This window comes from Athene noctua, chromosome 1 (assembly GCF_965140245.1).
Source record: "Athene noctua chromosome 1, bAthNoc1.hap1.1, whole genome shotgun sequence".
NCBI lineage: Eukaryota > Metazoa > Chordata > Aves > Strigiformes > Strigidae > Athene > Athene noctua.
The window spans coordinates 122392536-122419318 of record NC_134037.1 but is presented as its reverse complement, the minus strand read 5'-3'; positions in this window follow the sequence as shown (position 1 = coordinate 122419318).

The following is a 26783-nucleotide window of genomic DNA, read 5'->3' as shown; positions in this document are numbered from 1 at the left end:
ATTTTGACACCAATTCCTACTAGAAATAACTCTGTGGAAATTAAACTTTACAGTTTTATATGGAGTATCATTTACCTCTCCTTAGCAGTGTGCCAGCTAGGGCACAAGGATGGGTAAGGAAGTAGAGAAGTGGCCTAAGGGCACAGGGCAAATCAGAGACCAAGTGTGACAGAGAAGCCTGGTTTCCTCACTTACAATTCCGAGTTGCTCCATGTGCAGGACAAGCTTAATACCTTCCCCTCCCTCAAAAAACAAAAAGACCAGAGGATGGAAATATGGGAAGGTTTTAATTTTATTAAAAATAGAAGTCAAAAGTCAACTCCATGGTAGAGCTGGAGGGGTGCAAGAGAAGAAGAGGTATTGTAGACAGTGGAGAGGCTTTTAACAGAAGAAACGGAGATACTGACATTTGCTGCTAAGCCCAAAATTGATGCAATTTGAGCCTCGCAGAGAAGGATTCAGAGAGAGCAGCTACTACTCACCCACCTGCACCTGGTCTCAAACCTCATTCCATTATGCAGAAGGAATTAATCGATAGGTCTGGAATGTGAAAGCCTGCAGAAAAAAAGGCTTGGCTTCTCTGATGTCGTTCAGTCTCCAGCTGAATGCCAGAAATGCTGTCAAGCATGCCGTCTCTGAGCAACTGCACGGGGTTACCTTCTTGGCCCTTCAGTGAGACAGCATGTAAGGCCTGTTTCTGGGCTCAGTGGGAGTACATGGTTGGCAGGACCAGGTCTTTGTAGATAACAGGATGTAAATATTATTCTTCAGGGCAGTTTCTAACCCCTTTTCTCTGCTTTCTCATATAGTCCTACTTCTATGAGAAAATGCAGGACCCATTTTTCAGAAGCTGTGCATTTACCCATACCCCTCAGCTGAGCAGTTTCTCTGACTCAGGATCTTTGCCTCCTCTAATGGTTGCATCGCTGATAAGAAATTGTAACCGCTCTGTTACAGAAATATGGGGGCTCATTTTTCCAGCCTAGGCGGCGCGTAGGAGATCATTTGGACTGGCATCCTCCCAAGCATAATGTTCTGAAATGTCATTCTGTTCCTGGGTGAAGCTTGGATCCTTCCCAGCTTATCTTCTCCTTTGGCTTGCAGCATCTGTGCATCTTGCCCTCATCTCTTGGCATGCAGGTGCCCGAAGGTGTAGAATAAAGTGCTCTTCATGCTGGGAAAGTGAAAATAGATGTATTTTAAATCCTAAAGGACCGGGTTTTGCTTAAGTCCTTCTGCTTTGTTCTTGCCATCGTGCAAATGCCCACTTTTTGAATGGACCCTCGAATGAAAGGGAGATGCTTTGGATCAGCGCAGTGAAAGTTCAAGGCCTCCTGACAGGACTCCAGCTGCTCAGAGCCACTCTAAACTGAGTCATTTTGAATGCTCCTTATGAGGAGCTCAGAGCATAGCTTGAAGCACTTGGATTTGGAAGTTCCGATTTCAGGTTTTAATGATAAACTTTACATGAGGATTTTGGCCACTCCCTTCCTTTGGCATTTGTTTTATATATTTTTGGCAGATTTCCAATGGTGCCAGAAGAGTAGGGAACAGGAATTTGACTCAAATTCAGACAACATGCCACAGAATGGCTCGGTTCTGTGCTGAAACATCCAAAATCAGCTTCCTTTCTAGCAGAGTCCAGTGGCATCGCTCTGACAGTGCACGGGGATCTCCGCACAGTTGTCCTTTCAGATCAGTCAGAATCTAAGCCATTTCAAAGCTGAGTTCCTATCTGGGTTGTTAAAGAATATCATGTTTCTGAAAGCTGTATGTCACATGAAGGCTGTTAAATAATGAATGCCAGGATGAATAGCTAAGTGTTGACACACAAAAGAAGCTGTCTGCTGAGCACCAGCTTTGCCTGGCAGCAGCAGCAGTGGGACACACTTTACCTAAATTTCCTCAGCTACTTTTTTTTCTTTGAGTTGATAATGGTTTGGGTTTTTTTCTTTCCTTTCATTAAATAGCTTCTGATAAGAATTTATTTTCCTAAGGGATATGGGAAGGACTTGAAAGTTTCTGAAGAAAATTAGGAAAAAAACTCCCCACTACAAACTGTAATTGTGTATTCTACTTTCCAAAGCATTTCTCTTCCCCTTCTGAACTGTCATTTGACATGCAAGGCTGGCAAAACCTGATTAAAATAGGCTCAAGTTTGGGCAGTACAGCCTCAGAACCAAAATTTGTCCCTAGTCCTGCAGGGTTTTAATCTTAAGCACTGAAGAAGTCAAAAATCAGTTCTTTACCCTGTAGTGCCCATACTACAAGGGAAAAGCAGAGACTTGGCAGAGGTCAACAGAGACCCAAATGCAGCTTCTTGAACTAACTGGCTTTGTGCAGTCCTCTCCTGATTAAAAGCACTCAGGGAGTGGCTTTCAGTTACATAACAGAGTTTTGTCATCACCGATGTGGGCTGTGGTACTGCTCTATGCCCAACCTGCTTTCCCTGTTCTCTCCTGACAACCCCTTATCTTCCTTATTATAATAAATGTGGTTTTTGCCCCTCTAGAGACTTCCCATCCCTCACAGGGCAGATTGACTAGGCAGACTCAAAGAATTATTCAACGGTGTCCTTAAGTAGGCTGGATTTTATAGCAAACAGAGGAATCAAGCACCAGCACAGAAGTCAGCATCTGCTTAAATACTCAGTATTCAGAGTGCAATTAAATTTAAAGGTGCTAACTTTCTGAAGTCAAAAGGCATTCCTAATGTTCAGGAAGTTAATCATGCATCGAGCACGTTGTGTGCCGGAAGCCAAAGAAAGGAAACCCAGCTTCATATTGCACAACAGGGTTTTTAGATTTGCTGGTCTCAATTCCAGTTTTATTTTGTTGTTCCATAAAATAATGTGTTAGCAGTAAGATTTATACTAGGAGTTCCTTGGAGTCTCTTATTGCCAACTTATATTCTCTCTTTTTTTTTTTTTTTTTAAGAGGTGAATTTATATACAAATGTAGCTATTTGTAAGCAACCTATATATTCAGTAACATTTCCCTCTGTGGTACATTTATGCTAGAAACCCAGAAATGAGAAACTGAAATTCCAGAGTCCTTAGAATGCTGTCTCCATTTGATTTCCTTCTAGCCTGAATTTTCATAACAGTTACATTTGGGTTTCAGTTATGCAGTACACTGGCTGATGAATGTTAAAAATGGTCTGTATACATTTCTTGGTTTTGCTTTTACAGACTCTGCTTGTACACAGACTTTTTTTTTTTTTTTTTTTTGACGGTGCCCCTCTTGGTGCCCTCCATTCCATTCTTTTACTGTTCCCAGGTTGTTCTGAGAGACAAGTGACAGCATGAGACAGGAGGAGAATGATTACATTTTACAGGGAAATTATACAGAGTAGAAAATCAATAGTTAGATGCTCCCTGGGACTGCCTAAAACTTCTTTGAAGAATAATTAGCTTGCAAGAGAGCTCTGCTAGCTGGAATTCCTCCCCAGTTCTGTATGCATAAGATAAATTTAGTCTGGGATAAGCAGTGTTCTTTGAGGTCTCTGCTGATCTGGGGAAATGATTTGTGTGGAGAGAATGAAGGAATAGGCCGCACCTCGATTACTGTGTTCAGTTTTGGGCCCCTCACTACAAAAAGGCCATTGAATGACTCGAGCGTGTCCAGAGAAGGGCAACAGAGCTGGTGCAGGGTCTGGAGCACAGGTCTGATGGGGAGCAGCTGAGGGAACTGGGGGGGTTTAGTCTGGAGAAGAGGAGGCTGAGGGGAGACCTTATCACCCTCTACAGCTACCTGAAAGGAGGGTGCAGAGAGTGGGGATGAGTCTCTTGAACCAAGCAACAAGCGATAGGACAAGAGGGAATGGCCTCAAGCTGTGCCAGGGCAGGGTTAGACTGGCTATTAGGAAGTATTTCTTCCCAGAAGGGGTTGTGGGTGTAGGAATGGGCTGCCCAGGGCAGTGGTGGAGTCCCCATCCCTGTTGGGGTTGAAGAGTTGGGTTGACACAGCGCTGAGGGATCTGGTGGAATTGGGAATGGTTAGTGTGAGGTTAATGGTTGGACTGGATGATCTTCCAGGTCTTTTCCAACCTTGATGATTCTGTGAATTAGCTACAAGAGGTATGGAAGAAAGCCTGGCATGGCCACGTACATCCTGGGCTCAGATGCAAGCGATAAGCAGTGGTAGAAACAGGAAGCTAAGTGGAACAAAGCATAGAGGGCAGTTAGGCACAGAGGCTCGTAACCTGGCTATCCCGGTGACTCTGTTCACATGGTAATTAGCCACTGGACTGGCAATGCCATGGAACAGAGTTGAGTGATTATCCCTGCAGAGAGTCAAGCTCATAGGCAACTCAACAGGTGTCAACGGTTCATTTGATAAAGCAGCATCAATCAGATCCAGGGCTGTGTTGAAGCTAAATGCCTGACTTGGAGATCAGCAAAGGCTTTCTGAGGTTGAAGGAGAGGATGGAGAGCAGCAGAGGACTCCTGTTGAGCCCCACTATTGTGTGTTTGACCATTTTTATTATGCTGTTCGCTCCGGGGATATTGCTACAGGTAATACTAAAGTTGGGAGATGGTGAGTGTGGGGTTTAATAGCTTTGTTGGCTTGAACTGATCAGGGCAGAGCTAACCTAGGAGTGAGATTAGTCTAGCTCTCCAGAAGCAGTCAGTACTTTGTCCTTCAGAAGCATAAAGGTACACTTGAAATGCACAGAATGCTGTTATGAGAGGTGTCAATAGCAGTTCATGGAAGACTAAGTGACATCTAATCAATTTGTTAATTCTCTAGAAAAAAGGACTAATAAGGCTGAAAACCTTGTTACAAGAATAATGTTACAGGTATTAAGATAAGGGAGATTTGAGAAAGATGTAACAAAACTAAGTAATAAAGCAGCACAATAGCAAAAGAAGTCATCATAGCGGAGATGATCACAGGATTACAGAGAATGATTCCTGCTTCTCACTCATGCATGGATATCAATGTTTAATATTTTTTGGCATTTGCATTCTTAAAGTCATAATCATTGTATAAAAAAATCTTTGTTTCGCTTGAGTTTCATGGGATTTTTTCTTAATTTTTCCATTCTTAGGAACTAGAAGAACATCCAAATACATGAGTAACATTAAGCATGTGACTCATCCCCTCTACAGCCACAGACGTCTCTCACTCTTGCAATTAAATATGTGCTAAAGTGGTCTGTTGGAGCAGAGCCCAGGAGTACTGTGTGCGGGTTTCAGCTCATGGGTATAAAAGTGGTGCTAACAAGCAGGTCTAGAATTATAGACCTGTCAGCTTAGCTTCAGTTCCTTGAAAAGCACTGAAACAAATAACCAAACAAAATATATGTGAGTGCCTAGAAGAAAATGAGGGGATGAATATCAGGCAGCATAGACTTTTTTGAGATGCAAGAGATTTAAACCAATCTAATTTCTCGGGCAACACCCCGAGATTGGTTTGAATTTTGGAGCTGCTTCACATCTGCTTTTATAAGTATGTCATGGTTGAAAAATACCTGGGTGCAAAACTGGTTGGAAAACAGATAGAAGGACATTTTTGAGGGAGGTTCTTGAGGGGGCCATTTCGTGTACATGTCTTGGATTTTCATATGTGATCTGGCTGATGGAAGAGAAGGGTTGCAATTTAAATTTGCCGCTAACACTGTGTTGGAAGAGGCTGTGAGCACACTGGGCAGAATGAGATTTCAGTGTGATCTTTGCAAGCTACAGTTGTGGTAAAAACACAAAACCAGCTTGAGATTCAGCTGGGACGGTGCATTGTGCCTCTGCTGAATATAGAGTTATGTGTTGCAATAAACTCTTAATCTAGGTTATTATGTAGTTACAACATGCTGGGGAACAACCACTATGTGTGTAGTTGATTTATCAATAAGGATGAAAGATTTTGATGGCTCACAAGTGGATCGTGAATAAACAATGCCACGCTGTTGCAGAAAAGGCACATCAGCTGTATAGGCAGGACCGTTGCCACTATGGCAAGTGCCATAATCCTTGCAGTCAGCTCTGTGCCAGCAAGCAGGAGCACAGCGCTTACTTTTGGCCAGTGTACTTCAAGACTGGGCTGGACAATGGCTGAGTATGAAAAGGAAAGCAGTAAGACTGATCAAAGGTCTAGAAGACTTGATCTGCCAGGAAAGATTGAGGGGGTTTCATCCTCAGGAGAGGGAGACTGAGGGGGAGACTAAATTTCTTACAAAACATTGTCAGCAGCTGCGAAGGAAAAGGGGAATGATTTAGTCTTCCTCACCCTGGCAGTTAAGAAGCTGTGGGCTAAACTACTTCAAGGAATAATTAAGGCACTTTATTTTTAGTAATTAATCTGATCCTAAGGGAGTGTGAAGAACTGGAGCAGATTCCCTGGGACAAATGAGTCTCTGACACTTTGGAAATAAGGTAGACCTCTGCAAGTCTTCCTTTGCACAGGTGGATGGACAGACTAAATGACCTCTGGAAATCCCCTCTAGACATCTGGTTCTGCTAGGGTTAATTTATACTAATCAACGAGCATAAATCCAGATTAATTTAAATCAGTGTCAATAATCTGGTATTGATGGAAATGGAATCTTGTCCTCTCAGCAATACAGCTATAGATATTCAAAGGTTTTCCACTTGCTCACTGAGAAGTATTAAATGTGTAAGCACAGAGAGGAGCAGAGTAGGAGCAAAGCAACTAATAAATCACAATATCTAAATTGAAACTCAATTGTTAATTAGTATGTTAGCTAAAAGGTGTTCATTTTATCCTACTTTTCCTCAGCCCCTAAATGTTGGTGGTTTCATGGGGAGATAGAGGGAAGTCATGAGGAGCAGGCTTCTTACAGCTCTCCAAACAGCAGATGTCAGCCTTATGTACTGCAGACAAGTTGACTGTACAGATATTTTCAGCATTTAATGGTCCACAGAACACTATTATTGTTGCTATCATTTGGGCTCTTCTTCCTTTCATCTACACATCTTCACAGAGTCTGCTTAATGTTTTGCATCTTTTTTTTTTTTTTTTTCCTCCTCTAGTTAATTTCTGGATTCTCAACTCACCTTTTATTTTTACTCAAAGGTAATTTCTTCCTTACAGCTGTCTGCACAGAACAGCTCCATTAAATGTGCAAGTAAGAAATGGGCACGTGGTGTTTCACTTCACATGTGATACCGTAATCATTGTGATTGTCTTCTCTTTGAAAGCTCTGTTACTGTTACCTGCAGGAATGAGACTTCTCTTCAGCTAGTCACTTGTTTATTTTTAAGAAAAGAGATATTAAAATCTACCAGGACATTTTAAGTGAGCTACTTCTTGCTTCATTCCTTTATTTATTATCATAGAGCCCTTATTAGTCTTTTGACTAAGAAAATGCATTAGAGTCCTACAAATATGGAACAATGAGAGTAACTGACTTTTGCTCAGCTTCTGGACTCGCTTTATGGACATATTCCAGAGAGAGCAGTTCCCTTGAATTCTACTCATTAGGAGAACTAATTGATGGAATAACCCACACCTGATGGGCTTGACCTCAGTTTCCAAAATCCAAACTCAGCCAGACTCTTGAAAATGTTGAGGTCTGTATGTAAGCCTTGATGGAGATGTTAGAGTTAAATATTGTGAGATAAGCCCCAGAATTACCCAAACCTTGTCTGGCACATAAATGGGTCCCAAGGACACTGGAGATTTCTCTTTTCCCTCTGGCATGCTTTGGGCCTCCTATCAGTTTAACTGTGCCATCTACAAAGGGGGGTAGGTTCTTGCATCAGCTGGAAAAGAGGCAAAGGAGTTGGAGACTCCTACTCTGAACACAAAGATTCAGCCACAGCAGTGGATGTTTAAGGTTTTGATCAGTGTTTGAGGTTTGTTGCTCTGGTGTGGCCCTAGGCAGGATAGGATTGTTCTTATTTGAATTCCAATTAGAAGCATATCACTTTTTCTGTTTTGCTGAGTTACCAGTATTTGGGTCAGTCTGAATATGTTTGTGTGGTGGTGATCTTGAAGCTCCAATGGGAAATGGTATTTCAGGCTTTGCCTTGGGCATAAGTTGACCTGTGATACTGTACAGTGCAAAGTGCATCCAAGTGGCACAATGGAAAATTGTGGGTGGTTTCTTATTTAAAAAAAAAACACCAAAAACCAAACAACAACAACAACAACAAAAACCCACCAAAACCACCTACCCAAAAGACATATTTCTTTCGATAGTATTTTTTCATGTTTGTCACAGCTAATGCAACAGCATTGCTTGTAGTTGTTGTTGGTTGGGGTTTTTTTTGTCCCTAGGAAATGCCAAAATAAATTAGATGCGTTATAGCAAACTAATCTTGAGACTACACATTACAGAGTTCCTGTGTTTTGGAACATGATATCTGGGCTCCTTGGACAGATGCTGCCTGTGGCATATCCTGTTACAGCAACACAAACCAGCATCTATAAATGGGACAACTTCCCCTGTCATGAGGTCATGGGGACAGGCTTTTGGATAGGGAAAGTGCCCCCCTTCCCCTCAAGATCCACAATGGGGACGGCCATTTTGCAGGGAAAGCTGCCTTTAGTAGATTTTCTTTTTTTCCCCCCTCCTTGCAGTTGTCAGTTTGGAGATTCTCTCAGCTTATTTCAAAGCCAGATATAAGCCCTTTAAAATTAGCTTTATACTGTTACACCAATAGGATGTTTTTACATGCTTTTAGCACTATCTATTTAGAGAGATGAAAGCAAAACTTAAAGCAATCTTTCTCTTTCTCTCTGCCTAAAATCAAGCTAAAGAATAAGGATTGTAAGAGGGGCCCGTGGCTCCTTAGAACATATGGTATATTCTGTGGTATGATACCAATAATATATCATAAATGCCATGGTATGAAATAAGAAATACAACTGTTCTAGGGCAAAACACAACAAAGCCACTGTGGCACCACCCACCTCATCACGGTGGCCCCTGTGGGACTGGTGCTGCCCCACCCTGCCACCAATTGTGCCTTGTCCCTCTGTACATGTGTGCTTTTGTATCTTTTTTTTTCATATCTTCAGTATTCATCGATGAACTCCCAAAACAGGGACTGCTAATTGCTCATTCCTTCATGGAAAAACTGTATAAGAAGCACAGGATCCAACTCTGTGTGATCTGCAAATCTTTAGAAGTGTTGGGTCGTCTCCAGTGCAGGTGAGAAGAACACGTGGCTCCTTTTATGAGTCTGATGCAAGCAGTGCCTTGGAGCACGGCACCTGTGCAATGAACTTTGTCATATAGAGCAAGGCCCACAGATCCTGAGACACATCTTCTCCACAGCGTGTGTTTGGTATATCCAGCACTATGGCGTGTGGCTGAGGAGGTCACTTGTGCATGGCTGGGTTTTTAGCTGTGAGAAATCTCAGTCCTGGCTGCTGTTGTTGCAGAAGTGGCTGGCAGAGATGCAGATGATGCTAACTGTGGCTTATGAGTGTTAAGCTAAATATAAAGTGACTTGATTGTGGAAAGCACATAAGAGGGTTCAGTAAATGTTTATATAGATTATAAACTATTAACAAGAATAGCAAATCCCATTACAGTAACCATTATTACATTGTTTTCCTGCCTTCTCCTCCCTCTTCCTCCTCCCCTGAATGTTTTTCCTAGAATACACATATGGGGAAATTTCTCACCTGGGGGCCTTAGCTCTCTGAAACAGCTCCCAGCATTCACTGTGGAGGTGAACAGTACTTGCACACTGGGCCCTGACTTCAGCAGAGCTGTGTGCATGACTAAACTCCACTTAGGAGAGAAAAGTCTGGAGAAAAGTGCCCCATAAAATGGAGAGAGACTGCTAGTAAGAGAATGACAATGATGAAGAATATTTAACCCAGGGGATGTTGTCTTAGTATCTTCTGGCAGGAATACAGACATCCAGAAAGGAAGAGTATTGGCTCGTCAATTTGTTATTAACACATTTTCAAATGGTGAAAAGATGTGTTCACGTAACTAGCTTCCCTATGTTTCTCCATCACAACCAACATTTTGGTTCTTTCAGGAAGTAATTTTACAGTGCTGCCCATGCAAAACTGTTACATTTAAAGTACAATTCTGTACCTTCTTAAAAAGGTTAAAAAAATGGAAGCATTGCAGTTGGGGTTGGGGAGAAAGAACAGATCTTGGATGATCAGTTGTTTCTGTTCTGAGTTGTAGGACAGAGGGTCTGGTACTAAAGTTTGTTTTCTTGAATAGACTTATAGCCTACTTACATTTTTAATTAAATGGATCAAAGCAATCTATTAAAAAACATTTGTTGGAATTGTTTTTTCTGAAAATTTTCATCAAAACTTGGAATATTTTCAGGGATTTCTGAAAATCTCTAATTTTAATGGCAGTATGGTTGGGGGAATATGTCCCAGAAGATATTGGCAAAATCTTTTGGCTAGGTTTTTAGATTTTAAGAGCAAGTTACTTTAATTTTATTTGTTATGAATTAGTGATGAAACATTCAAGACTATTTAAGGAATTCAAATCCCTTGTTCCTGCTCAGATTAAAAGCAACTGGGCATTGAGAACCTTTAGTCAGCTTCAGCAGTCTGTAACTTCAGTGTTAGTATGATAAAGCTAATTTATGTTAAACACACTTTTAAGTGCAGCTATATTATAATTTATCTCATGGTGGTATTGCCTCACAGTCATAATTTTATGCCTGTATGCAGTAGTTCTCTGTATCCCAATGATCTAGAAAGCTTTATAAACACAATGTAGGCCATCTCCAAGTCCTTGGGCAAGCAAAACTTCCACTGAAGTCTTCAGGAGCTTTGCCCACATAATGTCTCTCATTTTAGACCATGAATACTGCTGTGTATACAAGCAGGCGTCATCCTTTGAGTGAAGGTCACTTTGGGCAAAAAGCAGTAGCCATGTAGCAGCCCATACAAGTCCCTTGCAATAGTCTGGAGGAGAAAATAATGGTTGTTAGCTGAAATTGCACAAGGTTATGTGCACAGAATGGGATTACGCCCTGAGGGAGCTGACAACTCTTGCTCAAAATGGACTTCTGGCTATAGAAAACCTTTCCTGGGACATTCTACAGAATATATGGGTTTGGCATTATTCATATAACTGGTTACTTCCCAAATATGTAAGGACTAAAACATCAAGCTTTTCATTCAGGGATTTTCTGCTTTAGCATGTTCTCTCCCAGTGCTTTGATGTTCTGGAATTAAAATGTTTGTTTTAAGTCCAGCTTGATATTAAGCTGGTTTAATGTCTTACAGAAGCTGTTTTGAAAGCTTTCCTTTTCCTTTCTGGGTCCAGCTCCGTGGGTGGGTGACTTCTCTTATCGTCAGTCGGACAGTTCTGAGTTGTGCCTTTAGATTATGAAAAGCAAGCCCTAGCATTTTTCTTCGCAGCAGAGTTCTTCCTTTATTTCATTTCACCTCAGATGTTTGGGGTTTTTTTCCCCTCTGTGCATATCTGAGTGTGTACAGCACAGCATTGTACTGTACAACCCAAAATTTCAGTGTCTCGGTGTTCTCTTCCTTACGGATTGGACTTGCAAGGGAGTTGGAGACCTGTCTCCGGGTTCAGGAGGTGCTTTCTGTCTTCATCCACAGTCTTTCATTGTCCTGTGATTGAGTCACCACTCATAATCCTTCCCTGCCAGGAGTCTGTCACTTCTGAACCCAGCTATGCTCCTCCTGTAGCATCTTTTCATTGTAGCATGACAGTATTAACATGTAGCACTTGGTGGGTTTCCTTCCCAGCTGAAAGACATCAGGAGACTTTTAGCTCTTCAGTGCTGTTCAATTGTTTCTACTGACTTCATTCATACTGTCATTTTACTGCATTCCCGCCCTCATCACACCTGCACTGTATCACTGCTGGAGGGGTTTCAACAAGGCCAAATGCCACGTTCTGCACTTTGGTCACAGTAACCCCCAGCAGTGCTACAGGCTTGGGGAGGAGTGGCTGGAGAGCTGCCAGTCAGAGAGGGACCTGGGGGGGTTGATTGACAGCTGGATGAATATGAGCCAGCAGTGTGCTCAGGTGGCCAAGAAGGCCAATGGCATCCTGGCTTGTATCAGCAATAGCGTGGCCAGCAGGGACAGGGAAGGGATCTGACCCCTGTACTCGGCACTGGTGAGGCCGCACCTCGATGACTGTGTTCAGTTTTGGGCCTCTCACTCCAAAAAGGCCATTGAATGACTCGAGCGTGTCCAGAGAAGGGCAACGGAGCTGGTGCAGGGTCTGGAGCACAGGTCTGATGGGGAGCGGCTGAGGGAACTGGGGGTGTTTAGTCTGGAGAAGAGGAGGCTGAGGGGAGACCTCATCGCCCTCTACAGCTCCCTGAAAGGAGGGTGCAGAGAGCTGGGAATGAGTCTCATGAACCAAGTAACAAGCAATATGACAAGAGGGAATGGCCTCAAACTGTGCCAGGGCAGGGTTAGACTGGCTTTTAGGAATCATTTCTTTGCAGAAGGGGTTGTTGGGTGTTGGAATGGGCTGCCCAGGGCAGGGGTGGAGTCCCCATCCCTGGAGGGGTTGGAGAGTCGGGTTGATCCAGCGCTGAGGGATCTGGTGGAGTTGGGATCTGTCAGGGTGAGGTTAATGGTTGAACTGGATGATCTTCAAAGTCTTTTCCAACCTTGATGATTCTGTGATTCTGCTGCTACACCAGCCACTGGTGAACACATTGCAGTGGGGGGAATTGACTATATTCACCTATATGTTCAAGACAGCATCTGCAGCATGCTTTATGGCCCTGATCCGAACCTCAGAAAGGTCAAAGCAAAGATGCTACTGAGAACTAGACACCTGAAGGTAGTGTTTGATGGAGAGCCAGGGACCCTCTCCCCTTTAGCAAGAAAACATCAGACCAACCAGTGTGAACACCTGAAGATCCATGTCATTTGCTGTCCTACTCCTTTCACCCCCTCCCTGGTCCTGAAGTCTGGATCAGTGAATCACAGCAGGCTCTGGGTACTTTGTCTCAAGCAGGGACATTGGGGAATATGCCTTTTCAGTTGTTCTGCTAGCCATGTGCTGGGGTAAAAGTAATTCAAGAGCAATCACAGACTGCAGCAGTGAGAATACAGGAATGAGGGAGAGATGATCCAGCAGTGAACAAGCTACTGGATATTCTTGGTTTTGCCCTTTAAAAGCAACTACTGTGCCTCTTAGATTCCAGCAAGATGCTGGAGAGCAGCAAATGCTCTGCCTCAGTGTTGGAGACTGAGCTGACTGGTCTTGTTTGCTACTCATCTAAATTGGCTGGAGCTGTGACTGCAGAGCTCAGAGGAAGATTTGCTCACATAGCAGCAGGCTGTAAAGCACCACACGTGCCCCCTTGTTAGGAGAGCCCGTCCCTTGGTTCTCCCAGTGGTTTTGGTGGCTTGCAGAGCACAACTGAGCTCTGGGTAAACACCCACCACTCGAAGCCAATGACTGACCCCACAAAAGGTTTTTTGTCCGTATTTATGTTAGTTATTTAATGCACATTTGGGTCACATCACTTGGTATGATGTGAGATCGTTATATATGTGAACATTAGGATATGGTGGAGTTGAGAATGGTCAATATTAGGTTAATGGTTGGACTAGGTGGTCTTTTCCAACCTAGATGATTCTGTGATTCGGTGATCCACCAGTGCTGACAGCTGTGGTATTACAGCTGTTTAGAATAGAACAGGACAGCATTTACCAGTTAAGGGAACACAAGCCAAATTTGGTTTCTTTTCACCCCTCAGGTAGCTGGTTACATGTGGCTGTGCCCTGGGCTGGACTCCTCAGGGCCACACTGGAGTGAAAAGGCACTGTCCTTCAGGTGTCAGAGTGCTGGAGGGGGCGGGAGGCTGCTCCTGGGCTGCTTTCCCAGGCCTCTCCAGGCATCTTCCTGCCTGTTGGGTCAGCTTTCCTTGTCTCAGCAGAGCTAAGAGCTGCTGTTGCAGGAGATGCTGGTTAGCTCTGTCATGTGCATGTAACTCAGCTGTGAGCATGCTGTCCCCCCTCTCAGTTTTTGGACTTCAGCAGAGGCACAAGGAGCTGCAGGCTTCTCTTCAGGGAAGTCAGGGCACAGTTCAGTGGGCAAAAGATGACCGCAACACAGAGGGCTGCAAACAGAAAAGTGCCTCTGTTTCAACCACTAATTCAATAGCAAAAGAGAACATTAATCTGTAAAAAAAAAATAATCTTCAGCACAGTCTTTATGGGCTTTGAATTCCCAGAGCAAACAACCCTAAGGCACTGCTCCCCTGTCTTACTCCTACCCCAGTGCCCTTTGCAGAGGGGCTGTGGGGACAGCAGGAGGAGGGCTTGGGTGGGGAAGGGACCCACTCACAAGCTGAGCTGCCCCCACACTGTGCCAGTGAGCACTGCACCCCTCAAACACAAACGAAGTAATGGTAGCCAGCAGCCATCAGGTGGTTAGCAGGGTGGCCACGAGTGCTGGTTCCCCCCAGAGCTGGCCGGCTGAAATCTGGACCAGGGGCTTGTGGAGAGTTACAGTAGAACTGGTGATTCAGGGAGTTAGGTGGCAGATTTCTTGATTATTTACCCATCTACTTTTGTGATATGCTCCACATCTAATACATATCACCCGTGAAAGAGGGATAAATACCTCCTTTTTCTGCTATTTCATGAAGGGGAGCTTAGCTGCCTGCTCTTAAAGCTTTTTTTTTTTTTTTTTTTTGGTTATTCTTCTCTCCACTAAGAAAGGAAAGTGCATTGGGACTCCAGCCAGTCGTCACCTCCCTGAGGCCAGAGCCTGTTGCCTGGGTTGAGGCTCTTGAGCCTGAGGAGCACCTTCCAATGGTGACAATTCTTGCAGGGAAGACTGAGTGTGAAACTAAATCATATTGTTTTCAAGGCAAACAAATTTATAATGTAAGTAAGTAACTATAAATGAACATGACATGTAAATAAATAAAGTCATGCTTTAATTATCAGGTTATTCTCGATCAGCAAGTCCTCTATCCTATCAACAAGTAGCCCTGACAACAAACCTCCTTCTGTGAATGCTCAGGCAGCAGTAGCTTCTGTGTGAAGAGCTAACCAGGAGGAGAATTTCTGCCACCTGATAAAGGCTCAGTGCTGCCAGCTACTGAATCGTGTCTTGCTGATGAGAGCCATGCCAGGAGGAGGGAGCTCAGGTGGTCCCTGGGACAGTGGGGGCTTTGCAGGGCTGATTCTGCACATGTTAGCTCTGTGCTACCCAGTTAGTCTTAATTACAAGTTCAGCCTGGGAGAGCAAGAGTTTTTCAGAATATTAGCTAACACCTTTGAAAATGTATTTTAAGCTGTCAGTGACCAACCCTGCTGAGAAGTGGCCATGAACAAGGACTTTGTTTTTGATCTTTTAAAAAACATGTTTAAGGATAAAAAAACCTTACTCGCTAAAACATTTTAAAGACCTATCCCCCTTCATCTAGATATTGTCAGAGAAATGCTATATATTCAATTGTACTTGACTGCTACAAGTAGTTCCTACCTGGAGCCTTGAAAATGTTCTTCCATTTATAAGAGGTTTTTCTCTCAGGTAACCTGTGTGTGTGTGGTTCCTCCTCTTCCCATATCAGGATAGATGGCTTCTTCATCAGCCCATTCATGCCTGCCAAATTAACAGGGTACAAGTTAACTGGTACAGCTCACTCTTCAATTACATCATGATGTTTCTCCAAAGACGTAACAGGTACAGATGAAATATTGCCACCTGCAACTAATTCTAATTAAAAACCTGAATGCAATGAGCTCTATAGCAGCCATCCACACTGGGGAGAAGGGAAGCCATAGTTTGCAAGACTTAGAGCATTAGAAGAAGAGCTGGTTGAAAGGCTTGTTCCTCCCTGCACCTGTTGCAGTTTATTACATATGCTATTGGAATTTCAAATATTTTTTTTTTTTTTAATCAGTTGCTTGAAGTTACTTTTACAAAACCTGTGGAAGTGTTTGTCACTTACACAAAGAGGCCATACAGAATAAACAGGAGAAAGCCCTGCTCTATGAACAACCTAATGCACTTCAAAAGGCTCAGCAACATGCCATGATGTCAGATTATCTGCAGAAGGTCAAATAAATTTTATGATCAGGCAAACATTAGCAAATTACTTTTCTTAGAAGCAAAGCAAGCAAAGTATTTTCCAAGAAATACTCTTGAGGAAAAATCAAATGGCATCTATTAGGAACCATCATTTGCTGGGACTTGTTCTCTTTAAGGCACTTATTCCTTTTAAAAATGGTAAGCCATTGCATCCGAATGCCATACAGGGACAAGTTCAGGTTTAAAAGTTTACTGCTCTGTAGGACAAATGAACTGCAACTGGGGCCTGTTTGCCTCTGGTACAGTGAATAGTCATTGAGAGGGGATTTTTATCTAATTGCTTACCTAGCTCCAAAATGGGGTGCCAGAGGGCTCTGACCCATTAAAATGCAGTGTCTATTTAAGGGACCATATTCCCTTTAAGCTTGGTGGCTGCTCCAAGTTGCCTCCAGACAGTGCGTGTGAGGGAGGGCGAGAAAGGGTGGCTGCTGGTTGAGGAGACAGTGACTCAAGGAAAGAAGAGACTTGCTTTGCTTTAGGGAAAGACACAGAATAAGGTATTAAGGAAAGTATCTCCTTAGTGTCATAGTGAGAGTCCAAGGAAAGCTCTGTGTCAATTTTTCTGGCCAAGAATTGTCCTTCTCTGTGCCATGTTTGCTGAAAGCTGCAAAGGGATCTGAAAGCTGTAACAAAAGGCACCATGGGTGATGCTTGGCGCCTGTTATCTCTCTGTGCATACCTGTAATGTCCAGAGAAAAGTGACTTGGACTGAACCTCTGATTCACAGCAATCCTGGACCTGACTGTCACATGGTTTAACTCCTTATGTCAGTCCCATACATCAGATATTTATCGTATATCTCATTTGTCATATCTGATTAATAAAGTGCAGTGCCAGAGGGATTGTAACTACACTCGGGCTAACCATGGTCTGTGGCACGTCCCTCTGGGAGTGGGTAGAAAGGCTTGCCTTGTCCCCCATCCTCTCTGCTTCTCAGAAAAATGGCAATGAGATGTAAAGTCTTCTTTTACCTGCTCCCATGTTTTAGTTGCAGAGTCAATGCCTCACCCTGTTTTACATCCGACAGCATGAATCCTCAGGATTGACACAGATGGACATGACCTGTGCCCTGTTGCTGCTGGCATGAATTAAAAAAAATCTGCTGGAGAGGTCTAAAGAGAGATGCAGGGAGCAAATGGATGGCGGTAGCATTGCTCTTGCCACTTCTCTTTCTGACATCCAAACATTTGGGGACTTTGCTTCTGTTGTATTCCAGACTTTTTTTTTTTTTTTTTTAAGGCTGTAACTTATTCTCATATTTCTGCTTGTATTTTTATTTTCTAGACCTTATAAATAACACTGAAGTCTGCTGTTCTTGAATAGATGTCTACGAAGGGCACAGTCCCTTCCTTTACAGTTTGCTACCTGATAAATTAGTCAACGCTGTATGTGTGGTTATTGGAACTGCTTGGGAATTTTCCATCAGTGTGTTTACTCATTGGAAAATTGAGTTCCATAAATTGAAAGCAGGATGGAAATTCAAATCTCTGATGAGGACTAAAAGCTTTCCTGATTCTGGGCAAGTCTCAGGTAGAAAGAAAAGAGAGAAAAAAGCATTTTTAATATATGTAAATATGAAACCACAAAGGTGGCCAGAGGGAAGGGGTGGAAGGCAAGTAACCCAAAAGGAGTTTTAGCTTTATATTGATGACATCTCAATTAATTTAATGATGACCACTTAAAATGGAAGTGGGGAAAGATCTAATGGAGGACAGGCACTTGGGTTTTTACAGTAAAATGGCAGTTCAAATACAAAACAGATTTGCAGGGGCTAGAAAAATCAAAACTGTCTGGGCTGTTTTATTTTGACACAGCTCAAAGGCTTAAATGGGCTTGTGTGGTGTATGTTGTGTTTCCACCTTTGGACAGGGCAGAATTTATCTAGGAACTTAGATAACAATGCTGAGACCTATAGGGAAAAGCCTATGGTGAAATGGGGAAAACAGTGTCAGTTGTGCAGTTAGTGCAGTCTAACTGGTGTAGTGCCAGTTAGACATGCAGGCATCAATGTCTGTTTTAACTACTGGGAATGGTTCCCTGATGACAAACATTTTGCAAGAGGAAATACAATTACTATTCATTATTGAAAATAAGTATTTGCTGTTTATCAGTCTGTTGTTTTAAAAAGTTAACTCCATCTAGCCTGGGGTTAGAAATGAATACTACCTAGCACAGCTATTTGGCACGATAGTTTTGTACCAGACAGGTTTCAAACTGTTTGACAAACCAGAGCAGTGAATGCTTAAGAATAATAAATATAGTCCCAGAAACTAGGGAAAACCACCCAAGAACAGAAGGTAGCCTCTGTTTTTTGGACAATGTCTTCATAACATATCATTTGACTAACTATAACTATAACAAAGCATCAGGTCTAAGAGATTTTCATCACACACATTTATCATTCAACACACCTGAAAAACAGGTTGATTTTTAAACCTCTGGTGGTAGACATTTGCCTGGTCTAAACTGGTGCAATTTTTTTGAAGACAATATTACTAAGTAGATTTACCATGGGGTGAAATTTTTCTCTGTGCTGGGAGATTTTATTTTTTTTTTAAGACCTTTGATACCACAGGCTGTACCAGCTGGTTATTTCCTCCTGACCCTCCCCAGGGAAGCACAGGGACATTTTACTGCCGAAGTGAATCTCCTGGAGCTGACCATGGGCCTGGCCAAGTCTTCTGTCCTACAGCAAAGAGAACTTTGTAGAAGAGTTTGCTTCTGCCCACCTTTTCCTGCTGAAAAGGCTACAGCAATTGTTCTGTGTTACCTGGGAGTTCGCAGCATAATATGTGTTGGGGAAACTGTCAGTTGGATGGGAAATTTCAAGAGAGTAGATTATTTTAAATCTACTCAGAGGTTCTGTAATAAAATAGGTAATTCATTTGTATGTATCAAGGACGAAATTATCCTATACACAAGTATTCAGTTTTTGTGCGTGTTCAGTCTTACTACATAATTTAAATTAAGTCTCTAAGCATATGCCTTAGAACTGCTCAGAAGGTTTCTGTCTCCAAACACTGTAATGTGGGAAGCCAGAGTTGCAGAAACCTTTTCTTTCACTTGGTTCCCTTTCCCTATCAAAGCTGTCCTCTGGAAAATTTTCCTGAAGGCTTTAGGTGAGGGATGAAGGAAGAAAATACAGGTTGCATACATGCTTCAGACATTCTTTCTAACAAACTCCATTATTTTGAAGGGATAAACTCTTGGAGCTCTAATCCTAGTATTTTTCAAAAATATTTGTCTGGTCGGAAGCTGTCCAACTCTGGTCAATGAAAGACAGTGTTTCTAAATTGGTACAAAGTTAAGCTCTTGTTTGGGACATTTTAAAATTGGTGTAAAGGTTATGTTACGTCTGTGAATATTTCCAATGACTTAGCGAATCAGAGATTAGTTTATCATCATGCATAAGTCAAAAATAGTTTCCCAGATACTTTTGTTTTTATTTTGTCTTGTGTCTCTAATCCTACCTGTGTGATTACTTGAGAAAGAGCTGATAGTTTGGTTGAAGAATGACATGTCATAAATATAAATATCTTTCTGGTGATCTCTAAAAATACTTTTTAAGTCTTCTGTGGTTTAATGATTGATGAAGCTTGGAAATGGAACTCTTGCCTGGGGTTTGTTGTAAGATAAACTTACACTATGTGAGTAAATTTCATATGAGCTGAGCAAGGGCAGTTTGAGGAGTGTATTTCTTTAGGATGCTAAAGAAGGCTTCTGGCAGAATTTAGGAGCCAGTATAACATAAGTATTCAACTACCTTGGATTTGTTTGGTTTCTTTTTGAGGAATAATCCATTCCTGTTGATGTTATCTGCAAGCCTAAGATTTGGAACAAAGATCATGGCAGCATACGGCTCTTTCACCTCCTTCTCTTTTCATAATATTGTACACATGGCTGGTATTAGTGGTGAGCATGACAACATGTTCTGAATGCATGCAAATAAAATAACCCACTTTTTAATATACAGCAGACCAATGTGCATTTTTAATTACTGCTTAAAGATCTTGGTTTACAAACAGAAATCCTCCAGCCAGCAACAAACAGATAAATAAAGTGCTGATGTGCACGGCCGGGCTCATGGGTACCTGCTGCATTTTACAACAAACCAAACTCACTGTTCACAGCTCAGATCCCACTTTCCCTGCCCACATATTTCTGTACAGCTGGCTGCCTGGTTTGTTCTTCTGAAATCTTGATGAAGTTCTCTGGCCTATAAAATACAGGTCAGGCTGTCTGACAGAATCACAGAATCATCTAGGTTGGTAAAAGACCTTGAAGATTATCCAGTCCAACCATTAACCTCACACTGACAGTTCCCAACTCCACCAGATATCTCAGTGCTGGGTCAACTCGACTCCTCAACCCCTCCAGAGATGGGGACTCCACCCCTGCCCTGGGCAGACCATTCCAACGCCCAACAACCCCTTCTGCAAAGAAAAGATTCCTAATAGCTAGCCTAACCCTGCCCTGGCACAACTTGAGGCCATTCCCTCTTGTCCGATCGTTTATTACTTGGTTCAAGAGACTCATGCCCAGCTCTCTGCACTCTCCTTTCAGGTAGCTGTAGAGGGCGATGAGGTCTCCCCTCAGCCTCCTCTTCTCCAGACCAAACCCCCCTAGTTCTCTCAGTTGCTCCTCATAAGACCTGTACTGACAGGACTGATCCCTGCCAGGATTAAAAACCATGATCATGTGGAGTCCTAAGGACTCTGCATGGGATCTGAAGTGCGAGCCCCTTCCATCATGCAGCCTTCCCCCTCAGTCCGGCAGCAGCAGGCAAGAGTGTCGGCAGCAGCAATGTGATGTGGGGAATGGAGGCTTTGAACCCGACTGGGCTCTGTCCACTGGTGACAAGTGAGGGATGGGGACAGAGGAGGAGAAGTGTCGCTGCAGCTCTTCTGAATTCTGTAACTCTTTAATCATGGGTTGCTGTGTGTATGTCCAGGGGGCTTGGGTCCTGGCAGAGAAGTTGGCTGTTGAAACAAGAGAATTACAAAAACGCTTCAGGAAAGTGAAAACTGGCCTCCCATAAAATGTCCAGAGGTGTTGATGCATAGCCTCTTTTGGAAAAAGAAAAAAGCACATTGACTGTAGATGATGCGGAGATTCTTATTTTAAGAAGTTTTGAATGGGAAGCTTCCCTTCATCCTAAAATAAATAACTCCGATCAACCTATAGTTTCAGAATGATCAGTTTTCTTTGTCTGGGTGATTTCATAGCCCCGATGGCTGCTGTGTCAGAGTGCTTCTCTAGCTCTGATAAATCCTTAAGAGATAGGAAGGCAATATAGTTGCAAACCTGTTTTTCAAAGACTTCTCGGTAGCCCATATTAAAGGCACAAAAGCATAGCTACAGAAATTAATCATTTGACTCATAACTTCAAGCATGACCATTTGCAGCCTGGAAAATGGCCTGATTTATCCAAGGTGGCCTGCAGTTGTTGTAGCTGAGTGAAGTTAAATAATGCAGTATTCTTTAAAATTGCATGAGTATGATCTCGTTTGCTTTATTCATTCATAATTCCTACTCCCTGGTAGTTTACTGCAGTCAGTGATGATCGTATCTGCTCAATCCATTTCTGAAGTGAGTAGTAATGGCAAGTTGTTGTGACTTTTCCTTGCTTGTGCCATGCACTAAGCTCTAGTGTTGCAAAAGAGAACTGAACTTTCCCTCTGTCATGAATTTAGAAATGACTGTATGGCCTAGCCTTTTACATTCAGTGAAGTGCAGCATGGAAAAGTGAGTGAGGAAGGGTTGCCTGCTAATAAAATAATTCGATCAACCATGTTGACATCCTTAGGAAGCCAAAGAATTTATACAGTGTGTCCACACCATGAGGGAATGGTTCAAATGTGTCTCTGTCTCCTGTTCAGGCCCACCATAGGGTCTCGCTTTCTGGATCTCTGTCATGAGAGTGCCTCCATGGACTAAACTGTAAGACTAACCAAAGTAGGTGGGTGCGGAAGGACAGGCAAGTGAAAGTATCAGGAGAGCATCTGCCCCTGCTACCTACTGCAGAATAGAACTGCAAAACTAGTTTGACCTTTAGAAGAGGTGGAGACTGTCCAAGAAGCCATGGGACTGCTGGAAGCCTTTTTACTTCAGCGCCCTGGATAGTTCTGCCAGAATTTTGGGACACAGCCTTGAGCAAGCAACTGCAGCTATGGACACCCTTCCTTGCCCAGGATTAGCTGTACTTGCCACTGCTGGTATGTTTCAGGTACAAGAAAGGAAATCTTGACCCTATGAAAATCAGCAGAACACTTGCAAGCAACTTTGTCATAGCAGAGATCTGAATGAACAGAGGGAGGCTGTGCTCCTTAGCCAGAAGCATTGCTCATGTTGAACATCATCTCCCCTGCAGAAACCTGAGGCATTAGAGAGGAATGGAAATAAAACAAGGAAAGAGAAGGTAGGCAGAAACAACTGGAATGAGTGATGGTTGGTAGCACAGTATGAAATATCACAGAATCACAGAATCATCTAGGTCAGAAAAGACCTTGAAGATCATCCAGTCCAACCGTTAACCTCACACTGACCACTCCCAACTCCACCAGATCCCCCAGTGCTATGTCAACCCGACTCTTCAACCCCTCCAGGGATGGGGACTCCACCCCTGCCCTGGGCAGCCCATTCCAACACCCAACAACCCCTTCTGCAAAGAAATTATTCCTAATAGCCAGTCTAAACCTTCCCTGGTGCAGCTTGAGGCCATTCCCTCTTGTCTATTGCTTGTTCCTTGGTTCAAGAGACTCATCCCCAGCTCTCTGCACCCTCCTTTCAGGTAGCTGTAGAGGGCGATGAGGTCTCCCCTCAGCCTCCTCTTCTCCAGACTAAACCCCCCCAGTTCCCTCAGCCGCTCCCCATCAGACCTGTGCTCCAGACCCTGCACCAGCTCCATTGCCCTTCTCTGGACATGCTCGAGTCATTCAATGGCCTTTTTGTAGTGAGGGGCCCAAAACTGAACACAGTCATCAAGGTGCAGAAAATACTGGAAAGAGTGGGAGAGAAAGAGTGAAGAACTTTAACCGGGTAATGGGAAACCAACTTTGGTCCTTGTAGTAAGGGTAGGAAGGAAGGGTGGCAGGTCCCCCAAGTGTTCTGCCATCATGGCTGCTTTGTACACTTCAGTGGTGATCTACAGACCTACAGATGTTAGGAAGGTTGGCAGAGCTCAGCCTGGAGTGCAAAAAGACCAGAGGGATATTAAAGACATCAAAAGGAGAAAGCAGGATCTCTGAAGACACTGGAAGTGTTTTGGGTGCAGCTAAAGAAAAACCCACAGATTGAATAATCTCTAAACCATAAGAAAGGCTGAGACTAGATGTGAAGCAGTGGTTTCTCCATCTTGTCTTGTCCTGGCAGTTTAATCTGGGGAGCTGCACTCTGCAGGCTGGAAGGGCAGGGTCACTTGACAGCTTTTTGGGGCTTGCTGCTCTTGTCAAAGCCAGAGGCAGCCGGTCTTGGGGCATGGTGGAGTAAATGCTGATTTTACTTAGCCCCATGTCTGCTGTGCTCGTGTGTGTAATTAGGTGAACCACAAGGTATGGTGGCAGTGGAGGCTTCAGCAATTAATCAGACCAGCACTCTGGTTGTCTGAACTCTTCTTGAGTCAGGTCAGGTTGCTGTCTGTCGGGTCTTGCCCATCTCCACAATTTTTCCTCCTTGCCCTGCTCCACCCTCCCTGCAGTCAATCCTGAAAATCATGAAGCCATTGCCAGAATTTCCAGGCAATGTGCCCAAAGAGCAACACAGCACAGCAATTTCTTAAGCAGCTTGATCCCAGAGCCCTTGGACACAATGCCAAGAGCTCCTGCAGTATTTGATATAGAAGCTCAGCTACTGGAGGTGAGCAACTATGACCCTTTCTCTCCTCTTCCCCTCCCCCCCCCCCCCCCCTATCTATTTGACCTCTTAAACATCTGATCTAAAGGCACCAAAATCTAAAAGCCAGAAGAACCCAGACTTTTTATGAACCAAGTTAAGCTATCACAAAACATATTAAGAATTTGGGAGGGGGCTGACTTGCATTTCTCTTTATCTTCTTTTAGACCTAATGACACCTTATTCATTGGTACTGCCACCACAATATAAAGGTGTTAGCTTACCTGAAAATTTGGGTCTCTGGGCCTCTACTAGAATAAAAAAAATTATTTTAGTTATCATCCATCTTTTAATTCTAGAAGGAACTGTGGCTAGGGGTTTTGTCTCCACTGTGTTACTTTGAAAGGCATTTAGGATTCATTTCAAAAGCTGTGTTTGTATCAAACAAGTGTCTTTTTATTTACACTAGCAAAGATAGAATGGTGAAAATTTCCTGTGGGGACAAGTTATTTTTTAAAAAAAAAAAATCATAAAAACTTAAACAGAAGTTCCTTTGTTTAGAAACCAAAAACTGCATACACATAAGCACGTAAGAGAAATTTTTCAATAGAGAAAGTTGTCTAATGGTTCTGCCGTGTCCTGTCCCTACAGCACAAACTCTCTTCTCCTCTCCTTATCCAGATCCTGCTGATCGAACTGCATGTTGCATGTGGGCACCTACCAATGTCATCTTTGGTTTAAATTGTTTTATTATCAGTCAGCTGATGGCAGGTGTTCACATTCACCCAACCCATGCCAAAAATATTACAGCAAATCTTACAGAATAAACACCAGAACTCACTCGAAATTGTTAACAAAGAAATCTGAGAAAATGGTGAGGTTTCTTTTTTTTTCTTTTTCTTTTTCTCCCCCCTCCCCCTGGCCCAAGACAGTGCTTTGATCTGTCATGCAACTGGGTCAGCGCTTGGGAAATACATTTTAACATCCCCATCTGGGATGTGAATACTGGGCAGGTGATCCTAAATGTTAAACCTCACAGATGCTACAGTAGAGTACACTGTCAAAAAAACAAACAAACAAACAAACAAAAACAAAAACAAAAACAAAAGACCTGCAAAAGCCCTTAACTATCACAGTGATCAAAGTATTCAAAAGCAAAAAAAAGAGAAACCACTGGGCCAGATCCTCATTTTATTAAAATGGCACTGGCCCATGGAAATCACTAGCTCCCACGGAGCATTACTGCTTAATAAAGTCTCTGTTGTTCATTTCCAGAGCAGGGATATGCTGATATTCAGCTTTGTGAGCTTTTAGGCCTTGTCCACGCAGGCAAATTTTACCAGAATAATTTTACTGGTGTAAATTAGCCTAAATGCTCATGCAGGCAGCTGAGCACTTGGTCTGAAACCCTCTGTTGGTGTGCAGGGCATCCAATCCTGGAGGCTGCAGGCTGTTAATGAATGGGTGGATGCATCCTGGGCCACACAGAGTCACACAGGATCTGGCCACAGGCACTTCTGGTCTGCTGGATGCTTCTGAGGAGGAATGCAGTGGGAGATAACCTGTGCCATTGGGTCCTGAATAGCTGTAGCTAGGAGCAGGTATTGGCTAGGGTTCCCTACCCTCTCCCTGAAGAGTGTCTGCAGTAGGAGAGGTTTCGTGGTCCATGCTCTGACTTCCAAAATGTCCTTACTCTGCAGAGCCTGGGAGCACAAAGAAAACTTTCAGTGCTGGGCAGCAACCTGAAGGGTCTCTTTATTAGTCATGGTGGGATGTGGATGCTCTCAGAGATCTCAGCTCAGTGTGAGCAAGCAGAGAGGCTGCCCTGGGGAGACCTCAAAGGGAGCCTCAGAGAAACCATGGAGAGAAAAGCAAGGAGAGGGATAGGGAAGCTGGAGAAGGGAGAGGCAGTAGGGGGAAGTAGTGAGAGAGCTTTGCTGCTCACACATGCCTTAGGTTCACAGTGGAGGAGAGGGTTGGCCTCTTCTCTTGTAACCCCATAGCCCTGTGGGCTGCAGCCCTGATGGCTGAGGCCCAATTTTCTGTCCCTCCCAAGAGGGGTAAAACTATGGCTGCGAGGACAGAGACCCCTGGATAACAAAGCTAATTCAGCTAGGGTGTAAGCCAGCCTGCCTGCCACACCCTTCATCTCGCACCTAGAAAGAACCGGGGAGATTCCCCAGCAGAAGCGCTTACAGCCATCCCCTCGGTAGGCCACTTGCTCATGCTGTCCCAGGTGAGCTCTGCAGGTTTCTCTCATTCCTGAATCCCTGCAGAAATGATGGCAGCATGGTTCAGAGAGACAGTCCCAATCTGCCAGCCAAAGCTTTGACCTGACCCTTTCTTATGAATCCCACAGCAGGCAAGAAGCCAAGAAGGACCTCAGGTTTTTTAATCCAAAAGAGGTTAAAAATCAGATACATTCCTTCATCTCAGGTCACTGTCTGAGTCTCTGCTCCCCCTTGTTCACCCTTGTGTTTTCTGCCCAGGGTGAGTCCAGCCCTCTGCCTTGGTGGGACCTTCTCCCCTTCATTCCTTGGCCTACCTTGCCTTCCTCCAGGGATTGGGGTCTACTGGCCATTTCGCAGCCACCAGAGTGGGCTCTTTCCCCTGGAAAAAGCGGTATTTGTTTTCCACAACAAAATGCGGTTAGAGTGTTATAAACCATTTCCTAAAGCATTCTTGCCTCCCTCACAGAATCACAGAATCATTCAGGTTGGAAAAGAGCCTTGGGATCATTGAGTCCAACCATCAGCCCTACTCTACAAAGTTCTCCCCTACACCATATCCCCCAACATCTCATCTAAACGACCCTTAAACACATCCAGGGATGGTGACTCCACCATCACTTGCTGATGAACTACAACAATCTCACAATCTTGTGCATTTTGATTTCTACTGTAGACACAATCCACAAGTTTACCCTAAAAATTACCTTTCAGGGATAAGTG